Source organism: Drosophila virilis, chromosome 2 (genome assembly GCF_030788295.1).
Source record: "Drosophila virilis strain 15010-1051.87 chromosome 2, Dvir_AGI_RSII-ME, whole genome shotgun sequence".
NCBI classification, from domain to species: Eukaryota; Metazoa; Arthropoda; class Insecta; order Diptera; family Drosophilidae; genus Drosophila; species Drosophila virilis.
This window is the reverse complement of record NC_091544.1, coordinates 14,319,052-14,326,803: the sequence shown is the minus strand read 5'-3', so window position 1 is coordinate 14,326,803 and position 7,752 is coordinate 14,319,052. Positions and strand designations below refer to the sequence as shown.

The window sequence follows — 7,752 nt, the reverse complement described above, 5'->3', positions numbered from 1 at the left end:
GCCTGGCTGCTGATTATGTTGTTGGCATCGCCAGGGTTGTTACCTTTTGCATGTGCCTCATATTTCAAAGCCGTCAACACTTTTCAGGTTGAGCACAAAAATACTACAAGTCCAACAGGGCCACAATTATGACAAAAGTATGGCTGGCATAAATTTTGCACTTGTTTGTGCTGATGGCTGCTTTTGGGACTACTCGCCATCTTGTTGGGGGCCGCCTGCTTGCAGGCTTATTGTGTAGTGTTTGCTGCGAGAGGGGCTGGGGCTGTTGTTATGACATTTGTTTGCTGTGAAATAAAGCGCCGCATTAAAGTTAATGACGCCCAGGAAGGTGGCTTAAAGTGCCAGTCACTCAAAGGCCACCAAAGGCCTAAGGCAACCGCAACCATAGCCGCACCAGTCAACCCCCATCCCCCAGCCCCCATCCCTCCACACGCCACGACCAACTCCCCGCCACCCGCCAACTCATACCCAATTTAACTTTACCGTTCTCAGGTCACAAGCTGAGGCGGAAATTAGAAATTAAGTCGCTCGCTGTTTGAATATAAATTTAATTAATGTTACACAAATGCTTAAAAGCCTGCATAGTTTGTTTGCCATAGACCATCGCCCAAACAAAAACAACAACAACAACAACAACAACAATAACAATTGGCCGGGACCAGCCCAACTCTGACAGGCAACAGCACGCGCCTTCCGCCCATGTTTTCCGCCGGAGTTATGTGAACTTTTGGTCGCTGTTTAATAGTTTTCAGACGCTTGTCTAACTGACGCCTTCCGTCACATCTAGTATATGCACATCAACAACCGGTCGAGGGCTGATCGATAAATATGTCGAAATAAAAGTACTTTAATATACATTTTAACCAAGAATTCTCAACTAAAAGATGACACAATATTTACAAACTTATTGCACATCTGACATTGCACTGGCTAAAGGTTTGATGGCAAACACAAGTCTACTGCCTTCCTGTCACTAGCATAATATTTATTTATCGACATTCGGATGAAAAGTTAGCAGCAAAACAAACAGAAGCAGCAAAGTATTTCCACAGCTAAGTGTGTATCTATAAATTAAATAAAGTAACCCTCTTTCGGCAATTAAGACTGGGCAAAAATGGTCATGCGTCTTCCACTCTTGCTGCTCGAGGTCAGTATCGTTGACTAATAGAGGTGGAACTGTATCCGCAGTACTTGGTTGCGTCATGTGAGTCCTGCTGCAGTTCATTAATTATTTTGGCCCAGCGGGTGGTCGCTTAAGAACGAGTGAAACGAAGAATGGGTCGCCAACTAGTGACAGTTTTTTGTGCTGTTTGACAAAAGCAAGTCGCTTAATTAGTTTAACTTCTGCGAGTGGGGTAGTCGGAGTTGATTATTAGTGCAAACTTTGACATCGATAACAAGACAAAGTCATTAGCATTTGCACTGCCCTCCCGCGCAATGGCAATGGAGAATGCAGCTACATGACAATGCTTTCAATTCTTTTCGCTGGCGTAAAATCCAAATAACATTTTAGCCATGCTGCGCATTGTGATTTGCATCTTACAATGCAAAGCTCGCTTTGCATTGGATTCGGACACACAGCGGCCCCCGCAGCGGTGTCATTAAATCATGCTAAATGTCACTGACTGTTGCTGTCAGTCAGAGTTGCGCCACCACCGCCAATGGCTGCGGGCTGTAAACTACCACTCTGAATGGCTCCACCTCTGTCTCTGCCTCTATATCTACCTCTGTCTGTGTCTCTGTCTCTGCATCTGCCGCTGCCGTTGCCACTTCTGCTGTGGCTTGCAAATGCAAATAGCAGCAAGAGCAGCAACAGCAGCATCAACATTTCCATGGAATTAGTTAACGCTTACCAACCAAATGGGGCAATTGCAACTACCCGACCAGCTGAGCGACTGCCTGTCGCCGTTGTAAGCTAGACAACAAATTGACAGTGTTAAATTAATTTGAAAATACATGCAGCTATGCCATCTCCAGTTGCAGCTCCTATCTACATTGCCATTTCCATTTCCACTGCCATTGCCATTACCCTGGCCTGGCCTAGGTAAATTCAAATGCACAGCCAAGCAATTGCCCAGGGCGGATCTGGCCAGTCAGCAGTCACGTGGCACCAGGCAGCGTTGTCACCTAGATGCGTTTCACTGATTTTAATTAATTCATCTGTCAAATAAGATTAGTTTTATGGTTTACATTGTACACATTGCCCTTGTTGCTGTTCTGTTCTGTTTGGGCTTATTGTTGTTGCTGCTGTTGTTGTTGTTGCTGTTGTTGTTGCTGTTGTTGTTTGTACTGGCCTGTGGTATTGGCACTTGCGGTTGTCTGTTGGCGGTTTAGCCAGCCAATAGCCAATGCACATGGACCCGGGCACAGCGTGTGTTTGTGTCACATGAAAAATAACTAATTTATTGCATCTAAACAGCAATTTGACTAACATGCTGCAAATGTCAACAGGAAAATCCCAAAACAATGTACGCACAATGGCTAAAGCCGAATTCGTGCACTCTAATGGGCCAGTTTTTAGTTACCGGTTCAGATGCATGTTTTGGCCCTAAATCGGATTTTGGCAGCGCCATTAATGAGCCAAAATAATTCAATAAAACTGAAGGCAATATAAATTAACCTGTTGCCGCCTATGGTTCACCAGCCTGTCTGCCTGTAAACCGTATAAATTTCATTTTGACATGCATTGCAATACACCCACGCATACACACACAGACACACACACACACCGATACAGGCACACATTTACTTAGGCGTATATCCGGTATAGCTGCCCAGTCCAGGCAGTCACATGGCCCATTAGGCACAGATTTTGTAAATTATGTCAATAATTCAATACAGAAATGCCGACGCTGCTGACATTTGGCACACACCGCACCACACCAAGGACAAGCCACCCACCATTAGCCACCTTAATGACAACAGCAACAGCAGCAGCAGCAGCGTCGACTTCGTGTCAAATTTGTGCGCAGCTTCATTGTTAATCGGCTGGCCATAAGACCAAAAACAATTAACTTAATCAAATGCAATTGAGCAATGTCATTTGTGATTGCTATGCCACTTGCCTGGAACTGATCCGTGGACTCTGGTCGGGGCTACGAAGCCAGCATAGCCTTTCTTCATGCATATTGTTTATGTGTGCCTGCAATTTAGGCCCCGCTGTTTCGCCTGCCGTGGCTGCTACTGTTCGTAATGCTGCTCCTGATGATGTTATGGTTGTTATTAATAGGATTGTCAATCGCAAATTGTGCCTGGGCTTTGTGAGCATTCCAGTCACCCAACTCGCAACCAATCGCTGTTGCCGCGGCTCCATGTCTGCGCGTCGTCATCATCATCAACAACATTGTCGTCGTTGTTGCTGTCAGCGTTGCTGCCATTGCTAGCATCGCTCGCCTTTTGGGCCTGGATCTGCTATCCTTGGTGTTGTGGCTGAAAATTATTATAGCGGTTATTATTCACAGTCAATTACATTGCCCCAGCGACACAATACAAAGTGAGAAAGAGATAGAGAGAGAGAGAGAGAGAGAGACGCGCGCACACACACACTCAACCACACAACCACACAACCACACAAGACACCGCACAACAAGTATCGCATGGTCGTCGCGACGTTAAGACAGCGAGCGACATTTTGACAGGGACAACTATCTATCTATGTATTGCACATAATGACAATTATAATGGCAACCACAATTATGAATGCCTGGCGATTAATAACACCGCCTGACGGGCACTAAGCAACATCAACGGCAACAACAATGCGCCAGCAATTTGCAGCTGTTGTTGTTTTTGCTGTGTGCCCGAATAGGTTTTGGAGTGTATTAAAATTGTCGGTCCGGGTTTAATCCGCTGTCAATTTAACATCGCTTTATTTCCCATTTTGCCAGCATCATTTCAAGTCATAATTGGAGGTTGCAGACTTAAGGCGGGTCCTGGCTTGCAGGATTTATGCGTTGCCTGGCTGCCATACGCACAATAAAACTTTCAGCAATCGTTGTGTATATATTGAAATAAATGCTGATGCACGAATCGGTTGCGAGCACGTTGCGAACCATAGCGCTATAGTTACCTTTAAGCATCTTTAAGCTCGCTTATCGACATCATTGCATTTGCAATTACTTAAGATATTTGTTTGAAAGGATTGCATTTAGTTCGCTACAATTGAGCCCTCATTTCAGTGTATTTTCAGTCTGTTTAATGCTCCGTCTCTTTATTTATTTGGCAGCTATTTTCTTGAGCGACAGCCATGCTTAAATTGTAGCTCGAGACTCGCATTTCCGTTGCTGTTGCTGTTGCCGTTGCTGATACTGCTAATGTTGTTGTTGTTGTTGCTGTTGTTGCTGCTGCTGCTGTTGTTTTATTTGCTGTTTTGCGCGCCAAATCGTTAGCGCATTTTAATTAAACTCTAAATTAGTCATTTTCATTGGCCTTTGGCTCAAAGTACAAGGGCCCTTCTGCCGCTACTTTGGCTTCATCCTGTACAGCTTTTGGCTGCCTCTTGCACTTCTTCTTTGAGCAAATGAAAATTGCGGCACTGCCGCATTGCGTACCATACACTATACGTGTGTGCGTGTTAGTGTGTGTGCGAATGTTTATGGATGCACTTTTTGCTGATGCTTTTGTTGCTGCTGTGCATTTTCATTTCATTGAGACGACAGTTGCTTTCTCAGTAGCGCTTTGGCTAACTGTCAAGCCACTAGAGTCTTGCAAACTAAATTAGGGTTAAGATTGCAAATAAAATGTATTACCCTGATCTCCCTTTGCATCGCAATTTGCCCCTCTCCTTGTGCCTCATTTGAATTGCATAAACAACTTACAAAGCAAAAAGTTCAACGACTGTCGCTGTCGCCATTTATCTCTTTTAGCTCGGCGCTGTCTAATGACACGCCCACCAGCACACGCACGCCACAGCTAAAAGAGAACCAGTGAGATAGATGGAGAGTAAAATTCATGGATATACGCCAAAGCGACCGCAATTTAAGCCTAAATGCTGTGCGTTTAAACAACGTCAGGCCAACGGCTGTGAACGTTTGTCGACATGCAATGGACCGTCAGGCTCAGCCCCACTCCCAGCTCCATTCCCAGCGCCAACTACAGCAGCAGATTTTCAAATTTAGGAGTAACCAAGTATGAATTTGCTGGCTGGCCGAAGCTTGAGCGGACTTTGTCTTGGTCTCATTCTGTATGTCCGGCCTGTCTGCAAATGCTGCCTGTGAGCACGCCTCGGGCTGTGGGCTGTGCCCGTCCAACACGCCGTATGCGCAATGTGTGCACAGAATACTGCAGCGTCTAACTGCACTAAATTTAACTACAGTTAAATAAATTTCATGAAATTAGTAATATTTATGTTACATTATTACACTGACGGCAACTACAAATAAGAGGAAGAGCACTAGCCCCAGTTCATACAGAAGCAGCAGCAGCATCAACATCCACAACAATAAAACTGGCGTGCGCCTAAGTAACCGCTCTTTATCTCTTTCAATAACGAGTCTAACGACATCAGCAACAGCAACAGCAACAATAACAATACAGACAACCACTACAAGAACAACTAAAACTACAACTACAACTATTGCTGGTAGCTGTAGCAGAAGTAGAACTCTGCGATTCGGTCATCAACTTGGTTATTGTTGCAGCGCTTTTGTTGTCTACGTTGTTGTCGCTCGACTTGAATGAATGACATAATGGTGGAAGACCACAATTTCAAAAGCATACTTAACAAATATTACGAAATACTGCGAAAAGTGCATGCAACAAAAGAATAACAAGCCAAGGAGCGGCCAGGCCAGTGGCCACAAGAGCAGCCGCCTAGGTGAACCAAACAAAGAACACAAAACAATGCGAACGACGCGCCATGGACAGCATGCTACAAACGAGGCTGAGAGACCAAACCACCATCAAAGAGCAGATGCCAACGTGACCATATCGTGAGAGTTTAATAAATGTTAATACCTACACAATTCTGCCTAGTCGTTTACTCATCCACAATGGATTAAATCGCCTTAAAAATAATATTAAAAATTTTATTAGGAGCTGAGCCTATGATACCCTGGTCTAGAGCAGGTGTTCACACATTAGAAAGATATTAGGCGTCGTGAGCGGACTGTCACGTGCTCAACACTGGCTGTACTTATGCTAAAAACTGTTGCTGCACTGACTATAGTGTTGTCTGTGTCTATGCTGTTGTTGCATTAAATAATAATAATCATAATAAGTAATGTAGGTAGGCAACGCTTTCAAGTGAGCAGCACGTGCTGCAGGGTGACAACGGCGGCGGTGTGCACCACTTGGGCCAGCTAAACGTCAAGCAAAGTGCGCCAAAAGGACACTACAGGATACTGTCGCTGATGCTACACTTCCTGGCTGTGTAGCGGCAAGCAGGCGACCTGCGTTGGCTGTTCATTTGCCAGCCATGCCAGCCATGGCAGCCAACCAGCCAACCAGCCCGTCGGCTTTGTTGGTCTAAATTCCTTAGCTGCTGTAGCGTTTAGTTGTTGCACTCCTGCTGGCTCCATCACCACTCATCAGAGCTGTTGTTCACGACCTCGTCAGCACGTCTCGTTAAATCCTTTTGCGGAGGGCGGTATATTGTTATCAGCCTGCAGCTTGCCAGGTCGCCAGCTCGCCAGCTCGGCATTGTTTATACTACGTACACGTATGTACATATAGAACGAGACTAGTTGGTTTGGCCTGGCCGGCTCTACTGTAACTATGGCTTAGCCTACTGCTGACAAATACTTCGAGTTTCACATGCTCTTAGGTAGCTTATACAATGGGCAAAAGCGCCATCTTCATTGTCGGCATAGAGCGACTAAAACATAACAATAGCTCGTCGAGTCTAGTTAGTGTACGCAGATTTTGCATTTTAACGTTGCCTTTACCTGAGCTGTGGTTGTTGCTGCTGCTGCAGTTGCCTTTGCCAAGGTATTAAGCTCAAATGATTTAATGAGCATGTTTTACCTAAAATGTAGTAATTGTCACGTATTACGTGCTCAGCCTGAAGATTTTGTACGCATGGCAGACAAATAGCTAAATCTCTGCCTAGTTGCCAGGCTGCCTAACATCCTGATTACCCGACTGTAGCTTCAGTTTAGAAAATGTATATTTGCATATGTAATTTTATGGTAATACTCGTTAAAAAATATATGAATAGCGGCACATAAACAAGCAGGGTAAAGTATATATATATTTATATATAAATATGTGTGCATGTACTTGGGTAGTTAGTTGCCTTATAAAGCTCATATATGTATGTAGATGTCTATGTATGTTCCGAGAAACCAAATTAGAACGTTGGAAGAATCTTTGCAGCTTTTCAGTTCAGCAACCGACGCACGTGGCAAAAGAAATTTGTGGCTGTTGTTTGTTGCTGTTGTTGTGGTAAAACTCTTGGCGAACAAATTTTCGTGCTGAGTGCATAAAAGACTCTAAAAAATTCATATAAAACCAAAGAACGCACTTTACACGCTCCGCCAAACACAAACACACACAGACAAACACACACACACACACACTAGAGTCGTTCACGTATGAGTGACATGTAATAAAAACGAAACAATATTGTATGATAAAGTATACGCCCAGTGGGCAAAAGGTTTCGCCAGCGTACTTCTATATGCACATACAAGCATGTGTATACATATATGAAAACTGAATTAAACGAACTACGAATGGGACCATAATAACAACAACAACAACAACAACAACAACAACAACAACAACAGAGACAAGAGCAGGCGGTCGCAACAA

At 44.3% G+C, this 7,752-nt stretch overlaps 2 long non-coding RNA genes across 2 annotated transcripts in view; both read right to left on the bottom strand.

Annotated features, from left to right (window-relative positions):
• Positions 1-544: 544 nt before the first annotated feature.
• On the bottom strand, positions 545-961 carry LOC138910966 (uncharacterized). Its single transcript, XR_011416212.1, has 2 exons — positions 901-961; positions 545-815 (listed from the first exon to the last, which is right to left on the bottom strand). It is a non-coding gene; the product is annotated as an uncharacterized lncRNA (long non-coding RNA).
• Positions 962-3,068: 2,107 nt separating this feature from the next.
• Positions 3,069-7,752, bottom strand: part of LOC138910965 (uncharacterized) — an 82,624-nt gene continuing 77,940 nt past the window's right edge. Inside the window, exon 3 of the long non-coding RNA XR_011416211.1 lies at positions 3,069-3,429. This is a non-coding gene — a long non-coding RNA (uncharacterized lncRNA). The remainder of the gene's footprint in view (positions 3,430-7,752) is intronic.